Genomic DNA, 23,935 nt, shown 5'->3' with positions numbered 1-23,935 from the left:
ATAGTAAAACTGACCATTGATAATTATGCATAAGCTGACCCAATGATTGAATTCATAGTAGTCAACAAATAGAGTATCACATGAGATCAAAAATTCAAATTTCCATCCATTAAATTTCATTACCATTATTAGTTGAGTCTGAGGACTGTAAAAAAAAATAAACATTTTGGAATATCTAAAGAATTCTTGATGAAAAATAAACTCACCCCTTTTTCACTCTGCTGATATTTAATTTTTTCTATAAACTCAGTTTCACATTCTAAATGAAGTATCCATTTGTTCTTACTCTGAGTATAATTTACTTTCCCATTAAGAGTTGGTTTACTAATTAAGGCTGTGGTTCTCAAACTGTACTTTATTAGCATCACCTGAGAACTTGTTAAACACACAGTATTGGTCCCCAATACCAGATACTAATTCAGTAGGTTTGGGGTGGGACCAGAAATTTTGAATTTCTGCAGTTCCCAGATGATGCTGAGGATGGTGGTACAGGGACTTAGAGAACCATTCACTAGTTAGATATAAATGAGGGCACTTGACATCTTCTCATCTTGTATAAATCTATCCATTTATAAGAAGAATGAAACAGAGAGTAAAATATAACTCGTTCCTTTCCAATATTTATCAATCTATAATTGATGCCAAGCCACAATTTTTAATTGAAATTGCAATTTTGAGTTTCAAAAACACTAGTCCTGATTCTGTAATTTTTTATCCCCAAAGAAGGGAAATGCCTATATCTACAAAAATAACATTGCATTCTAATAATAGTCTTGATAAATGCAAATGTTGTTACATAAACATAGGTTACCTTTCAATTTGACTGAATGGGTCAATCTACATTTCAAAACAGACTAAATTTTTTAAATTATATTTTTATTCACCAATGCCAGGTTGGCCATAACTAAAGAATAAACTTTAAAAATAACACTTTTAATGAAATAGATAATTCAAAATTACATGGAACATTTTTATGACAAATCTGCTATTGGTTGATTTCATTTAAGTTCAAAGAAATGAGGGAAATGCAATATTAGTGCAATATTGTCATTGATAAGAAACACACACACACACACACACACACACACACACACACAAATATGATCATTCAGATGACCGAAATATATTTCCTATATATTTGGTCTTTACCCACAGTTCCTGGCTTACAGCTCTCAGACCCCTTGGAATTTCCTCAGTGTTGAGAGCAACAGTGGTGTCTCATTATGTTAATGAGGTGACTTTGGGGCTCCACCCAAGGGTAGGGGTTATTGCCAGTAGAAGCCACCCATGTAATTAGAGGACTGGGACTCTCAGTCCCACTCCTGATTTCGAAGGAGGGGAGAGGAGCTTGAGGTGAATCAATTGCCAATGGCCAGTGACTTAGTCAATCATGACAATGCAATGACGCCTCCATAAAACCCAAAAGGACAGTTGGTCACCCTTTTTTGGAGAGGTTCCAAGCTGGGCAACCAGAATGCTTCCATGTGCCACTGTGCTGGGCCCCGAGCTGCACAAGCACAGAGCTCCATTTGGGGGACCTGACTATGTATCCATTTCTTCTCTGGCTGTTGATTCAAAGCTTTTAATATCCTTTGCAAAAAGATCTTTAATCTAGTGATAAACAGGTTTTCTTGAGTTCCATGGACTGTGCTGACAAATTAATCAAACCAGAGGTGGTCACTGGGACCTCCCACTTGTTGCCAGTCAGTCAGAGCCCATGTTAACAACCTGGGCTTGTGACTGGAACCTGCAGTGGAAGGCAGTCTTGTGGGACTGAGCCCTTACCTGTGGAATCGGATTCTATCTCTGGGTAGGTAGTGACAGAATTGAGTTGAATTCTCAGACACCTTGCTGGCATAGGAGAATTGTTTGTGGATGGTGGGGAGTCTCCACATACGCAATGGAATTGGAATTGGGTCCTGGAACACTTTGCAGCTAGTATTTGGAATTCGGAAGGTGTTGTTCCAATCTAATATGCTAGTAGGATGTCTATTCCTGTTATATAACAAACACCATTTCAGAGCATGATAAATGTCACAGCCTTGCCACTACCATTGTCAAGTTCCCCCAGAATGTATAGATTCTGGAATTCCTCACACAAATATTTTAAATACAAACTAGAAAGTTGTAACCTTAGGGAAAGCTGAAGCAAAAGGATGTGATTTGAATTCTTAACAAATTGGCTAGAATGATTCAGAGAATTGGTCTTAGAGATACAGAAAAGCAAATAATCAAGAAAAGAACATTGTTATAGGGAGACATTTATTAGTCCTGAGGAAATAATAAAAATTGGTTTTAGTATCAAAGAAAAATTTCTTTAATAAAAATTGTCTTGAAATCAAAGCTTTATACTGGAAAAAAGACCTGTTAGTGAGTCCATTATTATTGTGTTTTTTTTCCCCTCTCTGTCTCTAAAGTCAGTATTGGCTTCAAAAATTTAGTCTGGATTACCTCTTCACAATAAAAGCTAAATGAATCCAACCATTAAAAATGTCTGAAAACCAACTGGAACTCATATAGAAGTATTTTAATGTTTCTTTTCAATTATTTACTTTTTCACTGCTAGGCAATTTCTAGAACTGATTTTTCAAGCCAAGGAGCTTGGGAGCAAGAAGATTTTTCTAAGCAGTGCAGGAAAATTGTGAAAATGTAAATCAAAACATCTGTGCTATTTCAGGGAGATTATCAGTGACTTCCAGTTTAGAAAGAGAGGAAAAGAACAAAAAGATAATTTTTTAAAAAATAATTTAAGTAATCGTGTGTAAACCTCAATTACTTCTATTAATAGTGTCTGGTTTTGAAATATCACTTGAAAGTGAAACTATAGACCCCATTATTTCACAGCACTATTGGGAAAAATATACCAAAGCCTGAATAAATAGTTTTTGTACTTAAACAATGACTGTTTAACAATAATACAAATGTGAAAGCTTTAAATGCCTATACCAAAACAATGCAGGCTATTAATAAATACATATATTGATAAGTTGTTTATAGTAAAAGGAACAGTTTTAAGTCAGGAGTTAGTAAACCTGATTTTATTCCCCAGCTTTTTACTAACTTACTACTTAAAACTACTTCAAATCACTTGACATTTCTGAGTCTCAGTTTCCCCATCTTTAATTTATACACTGAAATATTCAAGGCCATTTATGCTCTTCAATTCTATAGGCTCTTTCTGAGTATATTAGTTGCTAAAAAATAATCTATCGTCCAATGTAGATAATGCTTTCTATAAAGTAAAACACGTTTGGAAATGCTGAATTCAAACCTAACATGAAGAACACCAGAATGAAGCAGAGGAATTTCAGTTTAATTTCTCATCTGCAGAACGATCAATAATCTACAGCTCTGAGAGGGCAGCTACTGAGAGACAGCATGAGAGCATGGCAGAGTCAGCATGAGTCCTAATAAAAAGGAATTGAAAACAAATGGGAGTTAGTGGCTGAGTGAGTAAAAAGTGGTAGTGACTAGCAGAGGAGGGAGCTTAAAAGAGGGAAAAACAGATCAATGGAAAGTTAGCCTAACAATCAAGGAGCAAGTATAGGAAAGGAGGTTCTGAGAGAGTTCAAAGGCATTCATTCATGTAGTTGATGTCCTTGGCATTTATGAGATCCCACAGACAAAGCAGCTTACTTAAAGGAAGTTACAGAAAAACTATCAGATATCAGAACTGAAAACCAAGAGGTAGGAAAAACTCTCAAAAGCATCATTGCTGTAGGATAAAAGCTTGTAAAATGTTCATTCCCCCCACCCCCCAATAAAAGGCAAATGAGAGAGAGAGAGAGAGAGAGAGAGAGAGAGAGAGAGAGAGAGAGAGAGAGAAAGAGAGAGAGAGAGATCATGTCCATTCTGGAGAACAAAATTGGACATGGAACCATTTTTAACATCAGTAACTTGAAAATAAACTGTTGGGGCAACAAAAAGCAAGGGTGTTTGCATCTAGAAATGGGCCGTTCTTTGGAACAAAACTATGGGTAATTCCTCTGCTTTACCATTTGCTAAACCTCTCAAGAGCAGTTTCCTTCCTAGAGAACATTTTGCTAATTAGTGTAAGGTCAATGATTTTCTTCTTGTGTTCATAGTTTAGATTTGTTGGTGTGTAACCATGTGCTCTGAGGGTAGACTCTCTCCTAAGTTCCCATGCTTGTGAAGAATTCATGCTTGCGAGGGGAGCACAAAGTATATGCTAGTTAATTTTGCCCCTGTTTGTGTAAGAAAATACCTTCCTACTTAAATCCTAACATAAATATTAAGTAGCGCTATAAAAGAGATCGATAAAAGACTGAAGGGTCATTCACTCCTCGCTCTTTGAGGGCTTTAAATGGCGATCAGTGGGTCTGCACACAGAACTCTCTAGCTAAATGAGGGGAACAGGGATCTCACTCATCTGGGGAAACACTTTGTAATATGCAACACTGAAGATGGAGGCTGAAGTGGGTTCTCCATGCTGCTACCCTAGATTTGAATCGTGGGGCACACGTAGGTAGGCCTGTGATGTATATCAAGGGCTGCATGAAATAAGTATCCATTTCCTTTGCAATCCAACAGGCATTTATTAACATCCTAAAATTAATAATAGAAATTTATTACAGCAATGGGTAGGTCTATGAGAGAAAGAAAAAAGATGAATAAATTATGGCTGATACTCTTTACACTGGCAATTTTGCTAAGTATGAGCTGCCAACATGATACCCAATCCACATAGATATGTCCAAAAATATAAATAAAAATTAAGACTTGAAATTCGGAGTATTTGGAACATTGATAGCTATGGTTTTTGTGTTATCTTTCTTTGTTGTAAATTAAATTTAGAGAGTTTCTCTGAAAAGAGAGTGTAAGTAAATAAAATAACAAATATTTGAAAGGATTACCGACCTCTTGAAGGTTAGAATATGTTTTGATGGTGGGATATTTGAAAGCAACATATGTCTCAACTGGAACCTGATCACCAAAGGTTGTAACTTCTGTTGTATACAATTTCAGCTTTATTTTGTAGGTGATGAAGAGTTACAAAATGTCATTAGCAGAATTAACAACGTCAGCATGACTACTTACATAAAGAGGGTAAAGCAGTGCTTCCCAAAGTGTGCTTCCTGGACCACCTATGAAATTTTTGTAAATGCCTATTTCTTGGGCATATTCTTGGTAGAAAAACTGAATCCAAAAGTGTAGCCCAGAACACAATTTTAAAGGTAGACCCCACCATTTACACAACTTTGATGCTAACTCAAGTTTGAAAATCATAGGGTTAATGGAAAAAGATGAGTTGAGAATAATTTTAAATTGTCTAAACTTTCTGATTGGGAAGATATTGATTTCACTAACCTGACCTAGGAGATATAGTACACAGAACCGTTTTGAAGAATAAAGATAAAGTCTTTAGTATTTTACATTTTTTTAACTTCAGGTAATAGCAGGATGTTCATGTGGAAATGCCCAGAACAATGTTGGAAAAGAGAGTTTGTAAGTCAAGATAGGATCGAATCATAAAATAGAGGATTCCGCGCCTGTGTTTAAAGGTGATAGCTGTCCATTGGTATGTAGAGATTTGATACAGAATATTATCAAGAAAAAAGTTAGGAAAGCTAAGTGGAGGCCTTCAGGGATATCTATGTGTCATGTAGAAAGACATAAATAACAATAGAGAAGAATTTCTATGTCATATTTAAAGGTTACAGGATATGAAAGGATGCTAGGTAAAATCATAATAATAACAATAAGATATTTTGGACATATGAGAAGAAAGCAAATTTTTGATTGAGAAAAAAGGAATTGTGAGGGAGCTGAAAGTAAAATGTGTGGAAATATTAGGGACATTTGTAAAAAAAAAAAAAAAGAAAAGAAAAAACCAGAGTTGGAGTTAGAGAAAATGATTTTGGAGTGAATTCAATTGTCACTAATCAATTTTTCTGGAAATACCAAGCAAACCTGGAGGAATAGTAACAAAAACGAGTAACGATTATCCCTTAGGTTATCAATCCATGAGATTGATATAACAACTAGGTAAAAATATCAATGCTCAGAAAAATCTAGTGTTTGACTCAAACCTAAAATTGTATCACTCCCAATACTCCTATTTATCATATCGTGGACCTAAATTCAACTAAGTATGAATCAAAGATACTTCAGTTTTTTTTCATGTTAATAGTACTTGAAATTCTGCTTGCTTCTTTTAAGACGATGGCTTCCATTCTGTTCACTGCATGTTCACATATTAACACCTTGCCATAGCACTTATATTTAAGTGGGACCTCACCTTTAGACTTGATGATAACATTTCTTTTCTTCAAGGTAGACCTACAGCATAATGTCTAAGTACTTGTTTTGTATTTATCTCCAAATTCTCTCTGATATTTTCAAAAGAAATTTGCATTATCTTTAGCTTCATAGATATAAATCTTTGAGACTGACCTTTATCAAGATGCTTATGCTAATATTGATGATTGTTTATAGAAAAGGAAAGAGGAAAGAGGGCAATTTAAAGTCAAGATGAGCAATCATAAGAAATTATGAAAGAGTTATATAATTGCAATTGTTGATGATGTCAAAAGACAATGATATTTATGACTTAAAAAAAATGCAATTTATACTTTGGAGAGAAAAAAAATTCTGCCCACAGTTGAGTATAGTAGAAAATTGACTTTGAGACTGAAGATTTGTAAGGCCAGTTCAAGAACACTTATTAATCTTTACGTTCTTAAGAATGGTAGGGCGGAAGTCTGTTCAGCTGTATAGTACTTAGACGTTGCAAAGCATAGAGTTGTATCTTAAATATTATGGATAACGATATTGGCGAGAGATTGACATACCCCATGTTAAGTATTTTATAGGAGGAGTTATTAGGAACTGTGATAAAAACTGTGGTTTGATGATAGTAGTGAGAAAAGAATAACTGCTCTAAACATCTGATACCCATGTTGTTGAGGAGAAAAGTCTTGCTACAAAAGAGGAATGTGACAGTTGAGGATGCACCACCTTCTCCCTTATTTTCCTTTTGGATAATTCCAGCTTGCTCTTCAATCTTCACTTACACTTTGCCTCTCCCTGGAAGGCTCCCCACCTCAGTGCCTCCCTGCGAGGGAAGTGTTCCTCACTGCTTATTCTTGGCAACTCATGATGCCCACATTCACTCTGTCCCTAGCATTCAGTTTCCAGCTTGGAACGCGGTCTGTAATTAACAAATGTTTGTTGAATTAATGAAGTAGAAGTTCACTGGGAGCCTCTTTATGGAATTCAAAACGATTTAATTATGCAGATCTTGCACAGAAAGGATTATGTAAATAAAAGTTAAATCTATCAATTTTGTCCAGTAGTTTAAAAATTAATTTGCATTTTTTGTACATTATGAGATGATATGAATGGGCAATATGTACTGTCCTAAGGTTCCTAAACATAATTTAATAATGTTAAATCACACAAATATGTTGTTATTCCTAGAGCTGGTTTATTTATTTATTTTTTTAATTTGTGATAAACCGTAATATATTTCCTTATCTACATCCATATTAGAGAAGAAAATGAAAATTGTTCTCAATGTTTTTGGGCATAATAAGCCCTAAATGGGGGCTCAGACAAATGAGATTTTAAATAGATTGATCCATTGTACCTGGCAGTTATGAAAATATAAGATGTGTTGGAAGAAATTTCACAATACATCAAAAGTTGTAGAAAATTACCTCAAACATGATTACTTCGCAGCTCTTCCAGGATAAAGTATAAATAAATAAATAAATAAATACATAAATATGTGTATATATGTATGTGTATATGTATGTGTGTGTGTATATATATATATATATATACACACATATATATATATATATTTAAAGTAAGACTATAAAATATATGTCAAAGGAAAACCCACAATAAAAGTTCACTACAAACCTGACAAAGGCAAACAAAAACATTCTACAAAAACTGTTGGAGTTAAGAGATCTCTGATTTTTTTCTTCATATGATTCAGAGGCATAATCAAAGCAGAATTTCTTGGGCTTCTGAAATAAGTTTGCTGCATTATTTTGCTGTCACTTTAAATCAAATTTCCCTATTATCCATTCTGCCATGGCTTCTGAAGATTTTCTTGTTAAAAGTGAGTTTAGTCATAAGGTCAAATAAAAATAGGCCACAGAAAATTAGAATGATTAATTCATAAAATTGTAGAATCTTCGATCTAAAGATAATCTCAATGAGCATTAAGTTTAGGCATATCGCTTTAAAGGTAAAGGTTAGAAACCAGATAAGGAGTGAAACTTTGTCTATGACAAATATTTAGATATTGAAATGATGACAAAATTGGGACTAAACTTTGATTTTCCTAACTTTCATGGCAGTGCTCCTTCTATTATTGTATGCTGTCTACTGCTTATAAACCACAGTAGACAAAAATTGAGTCAAAATTAGTAAATAGAAAATAAAATGTAAGACATTGTCGTGAAAACTAGTGTCTCAACTAGTTATATAAAGTATTTTAAATGAAATTTTAAAAGTATCTCTTTCAAAAAAAGAGAAATATTACATAGCATATGAAATATGCTATGATATCCATATATATGTAATTCATCAAATGGGAAACAATTCAAAAAGCATTTAATGAGAGAGAAATAGATATACATATATGTATATATGTATAATATGTATATGTATAATAGTAGCTGCTTACACTCCTGGGATGGTCAAGTAGATAATACTTTTTATACCTCTCCAGCTAAGTAGAACTCAAAATAATAGTGATTATACTGAAACAAAAGGAATGTTTTTGAAAGTGGAAAGAATAATCAGACCATCAAGGGAACTTGGGACCTGAGGAATTATATGGTTGTGAGCTTTTGGGAATTTGTTTTTGCCTCATATTTGCAAAACTAGGAGCTGAAGAAGCTAGCAATCCAGAGATGCCAATGAGCATAAACAAACAAACAAACAAACAAAAAACTTACAAAAGCCTGCTCTCTCTAGGTAAAAAACAAAGAGAGGGCCAGCATAACAAGACAGAAAACATTTCCACAATGACCAATCTATTTTGTCCCAACACAATAGAAAAAGCTGTGGCCCCACACTCATCACAGGAGCCCGACAGAGCCTCGATTTCCACCCTCATAAGCTTAACCTTTTGTCCTGAAATTGTGAGCACTAGATTTTAAAGGATGAACCCCCAACTCTAGTATGCCCTGATTAAAGAAGTAAATCTCTTCAAAAACTTATGTACCTTTAATACTGTGTAAGCTTTTTTTAAATTAAAATTTATTGGGGTGACAATGGTTAGTAAAGTTACATAGATTTCAGGTGTACATTTCTATAATATATCATCTATATATCACATTGTGTGTTCACCACACAGAGTCAGTTCTTCCATGACCATATATTTGAACCCTTTACTTTAACCATATCTCAGACTTTAAAAATAAAGTTTTGTTTTGTTTTTTGGCCTCAGGTAGCTTTTATGTTAGCAAGGTAATTACACATTTTTTGAATTCCTCCAAATCTATCTTGCATTTATTGTCACATTTAGTATAGTACTCAGTGTTGCAGCATCATGCTTATGTAAGGGTGGTCCTCAGAGTTAGATTAACCTAGATTCAGATTTATTTGTAAAAATTACTGGAGAAAAATGTTAATTCCTTCTCTAAACCTCATTTTCCATGTCCATAAAATAAAGATAATAATAATTATATTTCATAAATCTAAAACATTATGGTAAGTGATGTTTTACTTATAATTAAGAAAGAATAAATGCTACCAAGTGTAACAAATCATCAATAGTAAAATGCATTCTAATTTCAGAGATGTGCTTCTTTAAAAAAATTACAAAATAAGGCATTCATATGTTTGTTAAACAATACATGTAAAATATATGACATGGTTCCTTAGAGGTTTTACATGTTAGTTATTTTTCTGATTAACCTTCAGTCATGTTCTTTATAGCAATTTTAATGATTAGATTAAATGTGGTTTATAAGCATGATAAAATCCTACAAATCCACTGCCAATTCCCTTGCTTACTGTTGCATTATATGATCAGAATCTATAAATATTTACTCAAGCACTACTACTAATTTGTCTTGTGATTTTAGAGAAGTGACTTCATTTTCTTGGTTTAATTTATTAATTAGCAAAATGGAAATACAAGCTTACAAACATATGATGAAGTTTAAAATACAGAGTAGATTCCACAATAATTTCCAAATATGATATGCTAAGTAGTAGGGGAAAGAATGCCTAAAGCAAATGAAATCTATGCAGCATTGTTAATTCAAAAAACATTTTTGCCTGTGTAAGTGCCAATGAATGAGGAGTCTTCTCAAAAGACAGACAAAAGCAAAGAGCTTGAAAAATCTTATCCTTTATAGGTAAAATCTCCAGAGCAGTGGTTTGGGCAGATGGGATAGTTTTACTCCCTGAGCTGTATCTGTTCAGTTGATAAAAATGGACTTTGATCTTTCAGACTGTCAATCCAGCTCTGTTCATGAAAATTGTGCTTAAAGTAAACAGTAAAAGTGGCAAAGCAGTTATTAAAATTCCACCCCAGTTGGCTGCGCTCCCAGTTCCAAAGCCCAAAACATAATGCCCACTGATTATTCAGATTATGTTTAAGGCTTTTGTGTGTGTGTGTGTGTGTGTGTGTGTGTGTGTGTGTGTATTTTTAAAGAACACCACTGTAAATAACCAATCTAGTTGAGAAAATTATAAATCTTCCCTTTCAAATTCTAATCATATTAAATGAGTTAAAGTAAGATCCAGCAAAAATCTTTTCAATGACATTTCTATTGATACAAGCTCTAAGTACGAAATTCTGAGCTGCATCCAGCCACTAGAGTTTTGTGGATAAGTATATTACACTTGAGCTTAAAACCACTGCCTGTCTGTCAATCATCTGAAAAGCACACTAATTTTTTAAATACATTTTTTAAAGCTTAATATGTTAATCTGTTTACTGAAGCAGTTTCATCCCTCTTTTAGTCTCCTTCAGATCTATTTTGCTGCTTTTTTCTTTTTTTTTTTTGCTTTTTTGAGTTGCCCACTGAGAGTTTTAAACAAACTAGCAAAATATAATAGAAAAAAACCTCCACCTAAATCATCTGTTTATTTGACAATCTTGTTAGATATAGCTTGCATAATAGGTATTTTATTAGGTTTTATCATTCCTTTTTTTGCTATTTAGAGAAGTTGGGAAGTATAAAAAATTATGTTTCTTGGTCTCTATTATAGCTAAGTTTCTGTAAATGAATGAACGAATTTGACTGTTTGATGATAGAAAGCAAAAGTCTAGCAGGGGTCACTTTCCTGTTGTTTTAGCTAGTAACAGTCACACAGGAGTTAATGTTTGTTGTTTTCTTAAATTAAAGTTTATTGGGTGACAATGGTTAGTAAAGTTACATAGATTTCAGGTGCACAATTCTGTAATACATCATCTATACATCACATTGTGTGTTCACCACCCAGAGTCACTTCTCCTTTTATCACCATATATTTGATCCAGTTTTCTCTCCTCTACCAGCCCTCTCCCTCCTTACCCTCTGGTAACACTAAACTATGGTCTGTGTCTATGCATTTTTGTTTCTTCATTTGTTTGTCTTGTTTCTTTGTTGCTTTCAGTGTTATATCCCACATACCAGTGAAATCATACGGTTCTCGACTTTTTCTGTCTGACTTATTTCACGTAGCATAATAATCTCAAGATCCACCCATGTCGTCGCAAATGGCACTATTTCATCTTTTCTTATGGCAGAATAGTGTTCCATTGTGTGTGTATATGAGTTAATGTCTAAAGGCATTGCATGCTCTAAGGACATCTGGAGGCAGAGCTGCTGTGGAAAATGTGGCAGCAGAAGTAACATGCTCTCCCCTGGAGAGCAGCACAGTTGTGGTGACTCTGACTTCCTCTCTCCTCACTTCCAATACTTTTAAGACCCCTGTATTGAATTCCTTTCATGAGAAATACCTAAAGTGGTTTCTATTTGTTTTATTAGACACTGACTAATAAACTGTTAATGAAGAGTACATTTAATTTTAAAGCATTTCCTAACATATTTAGGCACAAAAGGAAATGAAAGATTGCTGATACATGGATTTGAATCAAAAATGAAAGAGTGAAAAGTCTAGGCAATCAGTTATATATTTCAAAGGCATGAATACTGTCAGGTAACTATGCAAACTTTATTTGTGGTTTAATGATGTTGCATAGTTCCTGACCCAAAACTTATAATTGTGTCATTTCAGAGGGAAAAAGATTATACTATGAAGTAATTTAGATTAGATTTGCAAGAAAATAAGATCCAAACAGAGGAGAGATTGTCTAGATTTTATATAGTTAGTGTCACAGGCTGAATGAAACATATCTCCTAAATTTTCTTAACACTCACTGTGACTCTAGAGAGTCCCAACTTAGAGAAGTTCAGCTCACTTGAGTTAAAAAGAAGAGGGATGGGCAAATAGCATGCAGACATTTATGAATTTATTTGGCATCCCCAAAATTAAGTTTCCCCTAAGTGAGAGGCACTTCAGTAGGTGCTTTGTTAGGAAATAAGGAAAAGTGAAAGCCAGTGAGTTACACAAATATTTTTTTAAATTACAAAACAAGTAATAGTTAAAACCCATGGGGGGAAAGAAAGAAAGAAATGGTAGAATAATGTAAGTAATCATGGAAATGGGAAACAGAAGAGAAAAATCGAGAATGTAAACAAAACTAGCAGCTGATTCTTTACAAAGAAAAAGCTAGAAATCTGAAAATAATCATCAGAAAAAAGATGCAAAAATGGAATGCAAAACGAATAATAGTAGCTACAGACAACATGAATTTAAAAGCATAAAAGTTTTTGATGAACAAGTACAGACAAAACTCACTTTACACAATAGTGCAGAACCATACAAATAAGTGCAAGCTGAAACCATGCAAAGCAATCTTAGTGATCAATGGGGAAAATTACAATTGTCCTATAACCTTTCAAAGTATTTGTTAAAACATTAAAAACTCTCTTATAGTCAATTATAAAAGTACAGGGAAAATTCAAACAAAGCAAAATTCATGTTTCAGTGCAATTTAGAATACTAGAAACATTGACAATTAAAGTGTATTTTTTTGTGGAAAACAAAAAAAGTTGTGAGAGAACTTTGAACATGTCTCCTCCTAATTCTCGTTGCACAACTTGATATGGGGAAACAGTTTTTCTATACGTTGGCAAATCGCCATGCTCATTTGTAAGTTTGGATTAGCTTTCCACATTTTATCCTTTGCATTTTCAATGTGTGAAGTATCTCTGAGAGTTCCTTTAAGATGAAGTTTCCCTTGGTGTCACTTCTTCTGAGACATCTTTGTCCTTTTTGGCCCAATCACTTTTCTCATTTATGTCGATAAATTTAACCTTTGCTGAGTTCATGTCTGCATATCTAGTGCCTTATTTTTTATTTATTTTTTAAGTTCAGTGGTTTCTGAACGTTTTATTGGCCTCTTGTACCCCTTCCCCCAAGGGGTGTCCTACTTCTGCTACCTTAGCACATCAGAAGTTTGATGTCATTTGCCTCAGACACCACTTTGCTGTCTACAGTCCTGCGGGTGGTGGTCTTTTCCATGGATTACATGGAGTTGCTGTCCAGGGTGTCACCCAGATCAAAGTCTTTCCCTTTTACCATCAGGCGATAGTAGGTGGAGGTCTTGGCCTGGAGCTTGACCTTGATAGTCAGCAGGGCCTCTCACTTGTGGGTCTGGCGCTGCCATTCTGCCCAGGTTGGGCCAGCTCTGACTCTAGGTGCACCAGGCTCCCTTTGAGTTTTTCTACATGCACGGCTTCCCTCAGGCTGTGGTCCACACTGGTCTTCAGATTTCTCATCGAGTCCAAGTTGATCTGCAGTGACTGGCCTGTACTCTAAGCTCTGGGAGTGTCATCTCAGCAGCTCCTATCTCAGCGGTCTGTGAGATGACTGGGGTGCTCTCCTCAGTCTGCAGGGCCCAGTATTTGTTTATCTCTCTCAGTTCTTCTCAGCCAGCTCATCATACTGGGTGCATATCAGCCATGATCTTGCTCAAGTCCTGAGGTTTGGGGGCATCGAACTCCACAGTCAACCCAAAGGTGGTAATCTGACTTGGTAGACTGTTTACTTCCTGCTCATGGTTCTTCTTCATGAAGAGCAGCTCTTCCTTCACAGCTTCTATCTCTGTGTCCAGTTGCAGCCAAGTGATATCGGTGTCATCAATGAGCTTTCAGAGCCTGTTGATGTCACTCTCCACAGACTGGCACATTGCCAGCTCTGTCTCCTACTTGACTTTGAAGTCAGCAGCAGCAACATGAGCATTTTCAATCTGTAGAACAATGTGGGTGCTGGCCACAGAATTTGCAAAGATCTGAGCCTTCAGGTCCTTAATGGTCTTGAAGCAATGTCCCCAGTCTCGGACCAAGGTCTCTTCTTCTCCAGGTTCCCGGATTTAGCTTTCCAGTCTCCTCGTATCAGCCTTTAGGCTCCTCACCCTCTCCAGGTGGGAGGCCAGGTGGTCATTCAGGCATTGCATAGTCTCCTTCTCAGTCTGGAAGTGCCCTTTGCCTACCAGACCCCCATCTATCCCCGCAGCTGGACTGTGGTGGAGTGGGACATGGAGATCTGTGTCCTCAAGCCCCCTGAATCTGTATATATTCTGAACATGCTGCTGGCGGGCCAGACCTGGTGGCTGGGCCACTGCCCAGAGCCTAGGGTACAGTATTAGTGGAGAAGCTGGAGCGGGTCCTGAAGCTTGTGTCTTTCAGTGAGGAGGGTCAGAGGCTAAGGCTCCGGTTCCAGCTGCCTACCTATCTAGTTTTTGAAACAGTGGCAGTATCAGTATTCCCAAGGTTAGGTAATTCTTTTATAAGAACTCCAATTACATTCGATTAAAATTTCACTTTTAACAGTATCACTTTCCATATTTTTGTAGCACTTTTATCTTTTTTGGTGAACTCTCCCTTTCTATTACCTTATTTGGGTTTATTACTGGGAGCTAAGATGCCCACACAACTATATACATTGCTGTCTGTTTGTGACATAAATGGATAGCAGAGGTACAGTACCAATAAGTGACAGACTTTGGAAGAGGTGATGATGGATCACTAGTCATGATATACATCTGTTATTTGTGTAATGACATGTGAATTGAAGAGCTAGAAGCAAAGTTCATATTTTACATGATTACTCAAAGATAACATACCATGGTAACTGAAATCTGAGCCATGTGATTGGAGGAATACAATTATACAACTAAACCCTGCTAAGTGAAATTTTCACATGTCAAAAGAATGCAAAGTGAGGACTCCCTGTACATATTAATCAATTTGAAAATATGGAAAAAATATCCGAAAAAATATAAAGTGCTAAATTTGGCATGAAAAACAATAAACCATTTGTGTAAGTCAATAGTTATTAAATAAATTAAAACCGTGTTCAAACTTTAAGGCCCAGATGCTTCTACAATGGTGTTAAACACCTGCTTTCATGCGACAACCAACAATACAACAAAACAAAAATCATATTTCTATGGAACGAGCTGAGAGCATCAAATTCGAGGAAACCTTGATGAACTGAACTCCAAACTGGAGCAAAGCAAATACACATAGGTGAGCAGAGTGACAGTGCTTTCATACCTTCCTTGTGCACCTGGCTTGGGTATGGTTTGACTTTATATAGACAGAGAGACATTACAGATTATAAGAGGAACACAAAACTTATTTTGGCCGAAATTGAGAAGCTAATTCTGAAATTACATGGAATTGAAAAGAGCTATATTAGCCAAAACAACTTTGAAAAAGAAGAAAGGACATATTATAGATTTCAAGAAGTGTTATAAAGCTACAACTATCAAGAGAGTGCTTTTAACTTTTGTTATCTTTTATTTAGTAAACATAGACATATACTTGAACAATGAAACTGAAAATAGAGTATAAAAGTAAATACACAATTATATGGCCAGTTAATTTTCAGCAATGTTACCAAAGCAATTCAATGGAAAAAGAATAAAGTTTAAAACACATTATGTTGGAAAAACTGGATAGCCATAAGCAAAATAATTAATCACACCCTTTCCTCATATAAATTTCAAAATTAAATAGAAATAGATCACAGAAATAAATGCTAGCAGTAAAACACTAAAACTTTTATAAGTAAATGCAGGAGACTATCATAGTTATATTGAGTCTGGCAAAGATTTCTTAAACGTTAACACTAAAAAAAACAAGACATTAAAAAAATAATTTGATGTGAAATTTAACTTTTGTTCCTTAAAATCTGCTGGTAAGATATTGAACGTGAAACAATGAACATTGTTAAGTGATAATGAACAATGAAAATATTCTCATAACATATCCAATCAAAAAAAGTATATCTAGGATATGTAAAAACTGTTACCCAATTATAAGAAGACTGTAATTAAAAAAAAAAAAAAAAGGAGCAAAAATGTTTAAAAAAAATAAATTTGAGCATATACTTTGGTAAAAAAGATACTTGGATTTAAAAAATGCAAGATATTAACGTTGTCAGACAGTAGGGAAATGAAATTAAAACTCACAATGTGATTTTACTACACACACACAACACGAAAGGGCTAAAATTTAAAAGAATGACCTTACCATGTTATAGGAAGAATGTGGGGGAACTAGAGTTTGCATAAACTGCTAACAGGATTGTAATAGGGTACAATCATTTGGGAAAAGAGTTGAAAAGTTTCTTAAACATGTAAGCATATATCTAACGTATAATACATCCATTTTATTCCAAAGTATTTAGTGAAGAAAAGTAAAAGCATCTGCTCACATACAAACTTATTTGTATTGACAAAAATTGGAAAACTCCATATGATCACCAACAGTTGGATGGATGAACAAATTGTGGTATATTCATACAACAGAATATTGCTAGCAATGAAAAATGAACTACAGATTCATGCAACAAAATGTGTGCTTTAAAAAATAAATATACTGAGTGAAAGTAGTCAGGAAAAATGAGTCCCTACTGTGTGATTCCATTTAAATAAAGTTCTAGAAAATGCAAATGAGTCCACTGTGACAGAAAGCAGATCAATGCCTTAGAATGAGGGAATGAAGAAAGGAGAAACAGATTACAATGGCACACAAGAAAACTTTTGGGGGTATGGATATGCTATTGTTTTTGGTTTAGGGGTGGTTTCACAGGTATATACGTATGCTGAAACCCATTCAGTTGTATGCTTTAAATATATGCAGTTTATCATACATCAATAATACTTCAAAATATTTTTTTAAAATATAGACTGAGATTGTATAAGAAGCAGAATGAGTCTTATAATAGTGAACTATCTATGTAAGTTAAAATCAATTTCAATATAATAATGCAAAATGTACAATAACAGACAATACTGGTGCACAAAAAAACTCATTTATATGATTTATAGAATGGAGAATTATATAAAATTTAGATTAGTAAATATAAATATCAAAAAGCATACATATGTTCATGTATAAAATAAATTATTTCATAGACAAATATGACAGTTATGAAATTAAGAGTATATTTTACTCAACTCAAGGTCCAAAATTAAAACTAGACCAGTAGCACTTACTGTAAGTAAATCTTCCTAATTCTGAAATTTCTATTCTTTCCAAATGTTAAAGAAGCCATGATTGTAACACTTGAAGTATTTCTCAATTAATTTCAAGTTCATTCAACAAATATTTATTAATATTGCATCTTCCGTAACAGGCACCACGCTGGAGTCTATGATACGTGGAATCACTATGGTTCTTGTTCATATCACAATTTTATTTAAGTGCAAAAAGCAAATTGTAAACATGTTCTTTCCTGTTTCAAAACCTTCTCACTCCTGCTATTCTTCTGCTTGGATTTGCATTCCTTTTGTTTTTCTGCACAGGCTGATACCTAGTCTTTCTGGTTAGACTTAAACAACATCTCCTCAAAGAAAGTGACCCAGGACCCAGTCTAAACAACATACTCTACACGTCCTGCTTCTTGCTGTTTGTCTCCAGCACTGCCCTTTCTTTCCTTCCTTACCTGCTTGTCTTCTTTATTGCAAACTCCACAAGGGAATTACACATTTGCTAACATACAATATCCAGTGCCTTAGAAAATGGCACACAGCATTCACACAATGGATTATTTTTCAGTAAATGCATGAAATATATCTAAACACATAAAATTAGACACTCATTTTTAATCTGTAATTAATTTTATATTAATTTTAACATTAGGTACTACTTAGATATGAATAACTTCTCACAAAGGAAAAAAGAAGCCTATTGTAATTTTGAAAAAGGGTGGTGAAAACTGTACAGCAGTCAAAGTATTGTTTGGGAGGTATAATTTATTTTTTCAATAGGAGATAATCCCGAACCAAATGTACATTTTCTGAGGTCAAAGTTAACTTGAGGAAAAAAGAAAAGAAAAAAAAAAAAAAAACTTAGGTAAAAAGTTAAAAGGCACAGCTTAAAGAAATTGCATTAATATTATCATCGATATGAGAATTTTTTTTTTCTCATCAGATGATATAATGGACCAAAATGCACTTCTGACTGGTAAGGTTAATACTCGTAAATGAGAAAGTGTTTAGATACAGAACCGAGAAACTCTCCCTCACAAATATTTTGATATTCTTGTGATTTTGAGATTCCTAGAATTTCAAAAGCACAACCACATACTGAGTAGTACTTCACACATTAAATATGCATTAACTTAGCAATATTTACGATTCAATTCTGTTACAGGAATCTGTAGACTCTGAACAAAACTATTTCTCTGTAGACACATTCCCATCAAGTGTCTCTAAATGCCTATTTTTTTAAATTCCTACACAAATTAAGTAGCTTAAAATTCTAATTTTTAGATATGGTGATTGTGGCCACTGTTTGTGAATTTTACTTTAATATAATTTTCATTGTATTATAGCATCTGAGTTTCTAAGTGTGACAGTCATATTTCATTTTCTAAAGGAGCATAATTAATGCTTTGTTAAACTGGAATGTTAGAAAAATTTATTATACTAATTTTATATCAACTATTAACTTATATCAATAAATATGCATTCACATGCTTCCATGTACATATGCTAAAAGCAATAGGTCTGTTTCTAAATTAGATATACTAAAGAACCTTAAAAAATGGGTGTGGACACACACACACACACACACACACACATACACTCACATTTATATGCACTCTGTATAGTCAGTTCTTATTCAGCAGAAAAATCGGTTTCATTAGAAAATAAATGAGAATAAAGTTATAAAACCAGTGGAAAGATAAATGGTTTTAAAAACCAAACAATGAAAAATACATTTGCTGCACATGGTTACTGCTTGGCTCCTTGAAGCAACCAACCAGACCCTAAGCACGATCAGATAAATATCACTTACCGTTTCAATTCAACACAGATGTGGTAGTACTGTAAGGAATCACAATTATAATTGAATTTTATTCCAACGTATAGAATGTTTAAAAATTGCTAGGAACAATTGACAAAAGATAGACCTCTACCACTCCTTATGTTGAACTGGCATTGCTTCAAGAGGATAAGTGACATAAACGTGAAAATCTTGGAAGAATAAAATGTGTAGATATATATTTCATAGAGAGATTTTTATGTACGCGTGTGACAGCAAAATCTTAGCATTTCATATGGCTTAAAAGCATGCAGGTTTATCTATCCTGCGTAGCTGCCTCATTTTAATTGAGACATATGGGAAGTTTCTGATTGGGTACTTAATAGTCCTAACAGCTTGCTATTCTAGATAAATTCAATTACAGTAAATGCAGCAGTGTTAGTGGCCTAGCCCTGCTCTCCTGAAGGACTGGCACAGACACTCTGCATTTTACAAAATGAATACTTAATGATTTTCATTTGATAGAGATGAGAAAATGTATCTCATCAGTGGCGATTTGCATTATAATAGATGTTGCCCTTAGAGGTGGGTGAGATGGAGTAGAAAGTAGACAATTTTATACTTATTTCAATGTAAACAAGTAATTCGGATGGATTTTAAAAATAAAATGTTTCCTAAGTTTTGTCTTATTTCCAGAATGCACTTTGCAAGGTATGACCCAATAACATGGACTGAGAGCAAAAATACTCTTAGATTCAAGAATGCAGAAAAACACACTATTTATTTTATGTTTAAAGCAATCTACATATCATATGGAAGAAATCGCGGGTGTGGTAAGCATGGGATAAGCATGTCAGTTTTCTTTATGTAGGCAGATTACCTGGGCAGAGAAAATTACTGTTGGTGGGAGACTATAGACACATGTAGTCCAAGAGGATGAAAACTAAGGAGGAGGCCAACAAATAAATACAATTCAACATACGGGTGTTTTGTTCTTGTTTTTGTTTGGTTGGTTGGTTTGTTTTTTTCATTTTGATACTAGACTTTACAAGGAAATTTGATATGAAAAAAATACTGATAATCTCAGACCTCAGAGATACTGCTGTCAGAGTTGAGCTTTTACACAGTTCAGAATAAACATGCACATATTCTTATCGCTTTCCATAGACTGGAAATTTCTTGAATACAGGAACTGTGCTTTACTTAACAGAACTTTGTATTTTGTATCCAGGCATTAGGAGGTACTGAAAATATGTTTGAACACCTTAAATTATCTACACAATCTGGGTCCTATGATTTTGAATGCAATGCACTGATCATTTCATATTAAATATTCATCTGTGTAAGTACCTGCTGTATTTGGCTGGGCGTTATTGACCAGCATGTGCTGAACATTCATCATCTATCATTGATGTATTACTGAGTCACTCATGTCACCCAAACTCATTGGGCAGGCTTTGATTTAGACATGGGGGAAACAGAAATTTACAAAACGTGTAAAACTCATAGAGCTCATGTTTTAGTGGAGGAAGCAGACAACTGATTAATTATAGAACTGTTGAGACTTGGTGATGTGATGATGTGTGAAGCAGGATGAATGATAAAGAAGTATAGATCAGAGAATGCTTGATAAAAAAAGATTGTTACAGAGGCCTCTCTGTTGAAATGATATTAAAGCAGAGGCCTGAGTGAAGTGAGGACGTAAACTCCATGGATATTTTGTTCAAAATCATTCCAAATAGAGAGAAAAGTACATACAAATGTTCTGGAGTGAGAGTGAGTTTGGCAAGTTTTGGGATAAAGCAGGAAGACAGGAGAAGCTGGCAAGGATCAAGTGAACAATGGAAAGAAATGTAGGAAATGTAATCATAGAGTTAGAAGTGGGTTGCAAACGATTTAGTGTATTTTTAGGTCATCTTAGTCCTTGGTCAAAATATAATGGTGGCCTAATTTTAGCACCTATATTGTATTTTCCTCTGAAATTGAATGTATCATGGAATCAAATGAAAGCTAGAATTCTAGAGTCAAAACAGTCTCTCTCTGTTACTATTTCAGAACAACATAGGGAACAGACTACTAAAGAAGGGATGAAAGCCTTCATCATGTTAATTTTGTGTGACAGACAAGTTTTTTGCAAAAGATGCCATTGAAGCATACAGTAAGAACACTTGACCCAGATGAAGAAAGACAGCTGTTCGTGTAAAAAAAGAAAAAAAGAAAACAAATAAGAAAAATGTTCTGATGATAAAACTTAGTCAAAGAAGGTACAAAGAGACCAACATAGATATGTGAGAAAACAATGTTTAAACATATTACTAAATCAAAATAATGTGCACATTTTAGGTAGAAAACAGACACGAACACTGCAATATTTATTTACTTAACAAAGGTTTTTGAGGCCATGAAAGATCTTTGCTTTCATGGGACTTGCAGTCTAGTGTGGGAGATACAGAATAAGAAAGAAAAAATGATAAATATGATGATTTTAGAACAGCCAAAAAGAAGCTCTTAAGATGTTGAGCCACACCAAATCAATTTGTTATAAAAGTGTAGCCTACCCTAATGTATTCAGGAAACAATACAGGATAATAGGAAGAACAAAGAGAAAACCATCAAAAAAGAAAGCATACTGCAAAAATAAGTATCAGACCTAAAACTAAGCAAATGTCATGTCAATAAATGTAAGTGGAATAAAGTTATCTGTTTCCTGAAAAAAATTCCACATTGGAGTATATATTACTCAGAAGTGGTATAATAAAATAAAGTATGGGGTAAGCAGAGGTAAACACTAGGAGAAACAATTATAGGAATTGAAAGTCATTCTGTAGGGGAATGGGAATCAGCCAAGCATAGTATTCTATTCTTTGTTATGAATCTTTCCATATGATTTGCTATTTTTAACAAAGTTCATGTATCAATTAAAAAAATAAAATAAAATAAAAACGTTGTGTTGCAAAAACTCCCATGAAACACCATCAATATGCCATGAACAAATACACAGAAAATATTTAAACAATTCAAAAAAGATATTTATAAAATATTTAATATAGTAGAAATTCAAAAAAGATACTCTATAAAGTATTTCATATAGTAGAAATTTGGAAAGTTTCCATATTCTCATCACAATGCATTGAAATTAGGAATACAAATTTTAAATATAGAATAATAAAAAATCATAGCTAACAGCACACATTGGAAAGATAAGTTGAAAATTCATTTAATGCTTAACAAATGCTTAAAAATAAGTAAAGCAATCAACACTCCAGTAGAAATTATGCACATGGAAGCAATAGGATATTCATAGGAAATATATGACTATCTTATGATGGCCTGTAAAATCATTACCTCATTCATCAATAAACACAAAGTTAAATAGCAATGATTTATCCTGTCTACCTATTGAATGGCAGAGATTACAAAGTTTTAATGCAGAAGGCTAGTGAGGTAATTCTCATATGACTTCATAGGAATGTAAATTGGTCAAAGCTCTTTTTCAGGAAAATTTGTCACTATTTCTCAAAACAACTTCAGTAATTCCATTTCTAAAAATTTGTGCTACTGCTATAGCAAGGCATGTATTTAATTATTAGTTAACTGTATATTTATTTCAGAATAAGTTATACTGTCATAAAAATTAAAAAATAAAAATTTTGATTATGTCCATCAATATGAGTTTCCTTAAAAATCATAGTATTTTCATACAATAAAATTTAATTTATCCACTGAAAATGTGATTAATGTTTATTGTCAAAAACAAAATGTTCTGTAAGGGATAACACCAAATAAACAAAATAAATATATCTTCTCTATTTGTCTTCAAAAGATAAATTAATAATATGTGAGACAAATAATTACAAGTGGAATAAAAATTTTCTTTCAGAATATGAATGAAATCAACAATGTGGTTAATGGAAGGAGTAGAAACAGAGTTCTGCAGTGGGAGGGATGTTTACCTTTTATTGTAGCATGTCATATTTAATTTTTTCAGTGTATGAATGGGTCACTTTTTCATAATAGTATTTTAGGAGGCAAATACGCAAGACTCAGGGATTTTAAGAGGAAATAAAACAGCTATGATTTTTTCATATATTTGAGGTATGATTAACAGCTCAGAGGTGATAGATATTCTTGACACAGAAAATAATGAAGTACAGATGTTTGTGAAAAAGAAGTTTGCAAAAGGGATATGATTAATAGGCAGCAAAATTCTACATATTGATACATTCTGAGTTCTTATAAAAAAATGGGCATTTCTACTTTTTAATTTTTCCCTATCCTACACTATATGTATTATCACTGCAATTATGATATATTGTAATGAAGTCAACATTATTTGCTTAACTTACTATATATTTTTGTTTATGTCTTCAACAAAAATATATTGATTGCCTACAATGTGCCAGATAATCTTCTAGGTACTATGATACAATGATGAAAAACTAACAAGAGCATAAACCCCTGCCCTCAAGGAGCTTATTTTTTAGTGGGAAGAAAAGAAATAAATAAACATGTTTATAATATTATATCGTATTTGAGAACAATGGGAAAACGTAGTAGTGTAACAAGTATAAACCATGTAAAGAGAGTAATGGGCAGAGCAATCAGAAAAA

At 33.8% G+C, this 23,935-nt stretch overlaps 1 pseudogene; it reads right to left on the bottom strand.

Annotated features, from left to right (window-relative positions):
• Nucleotides 1-13,485: 13,485 nt before the first annotated feature.
• On the bottom strand, nt 13,486-20,724 carry LOC109457092 (keratin, type I cytoskeletal 18; annotated as a pseudogene).
• Nucleotides 20,725-23,935: the final 3,211 nt, after the last annotated feature.

This window comes from Rhinolophus sinicus, linkage group LG04, assembly GCF_036562045.2.
Source record: "Rhinolophus sinicus isolate RSC01 linkage group LG04, ASM3656204v1, whole genome shotgun sequence".
NCBI classification, from domain to species: Eukaryota; Metazoa; Chordata; class Mammalia; order Chiroptera; family Rhinolophidae; genus Rhinolophus; species Rhinolophus sinicus.
Note: the sequence above shows the minus strand (reverse complement) of the source record. Positions and strands in the feature narration are given on the sequence as shown.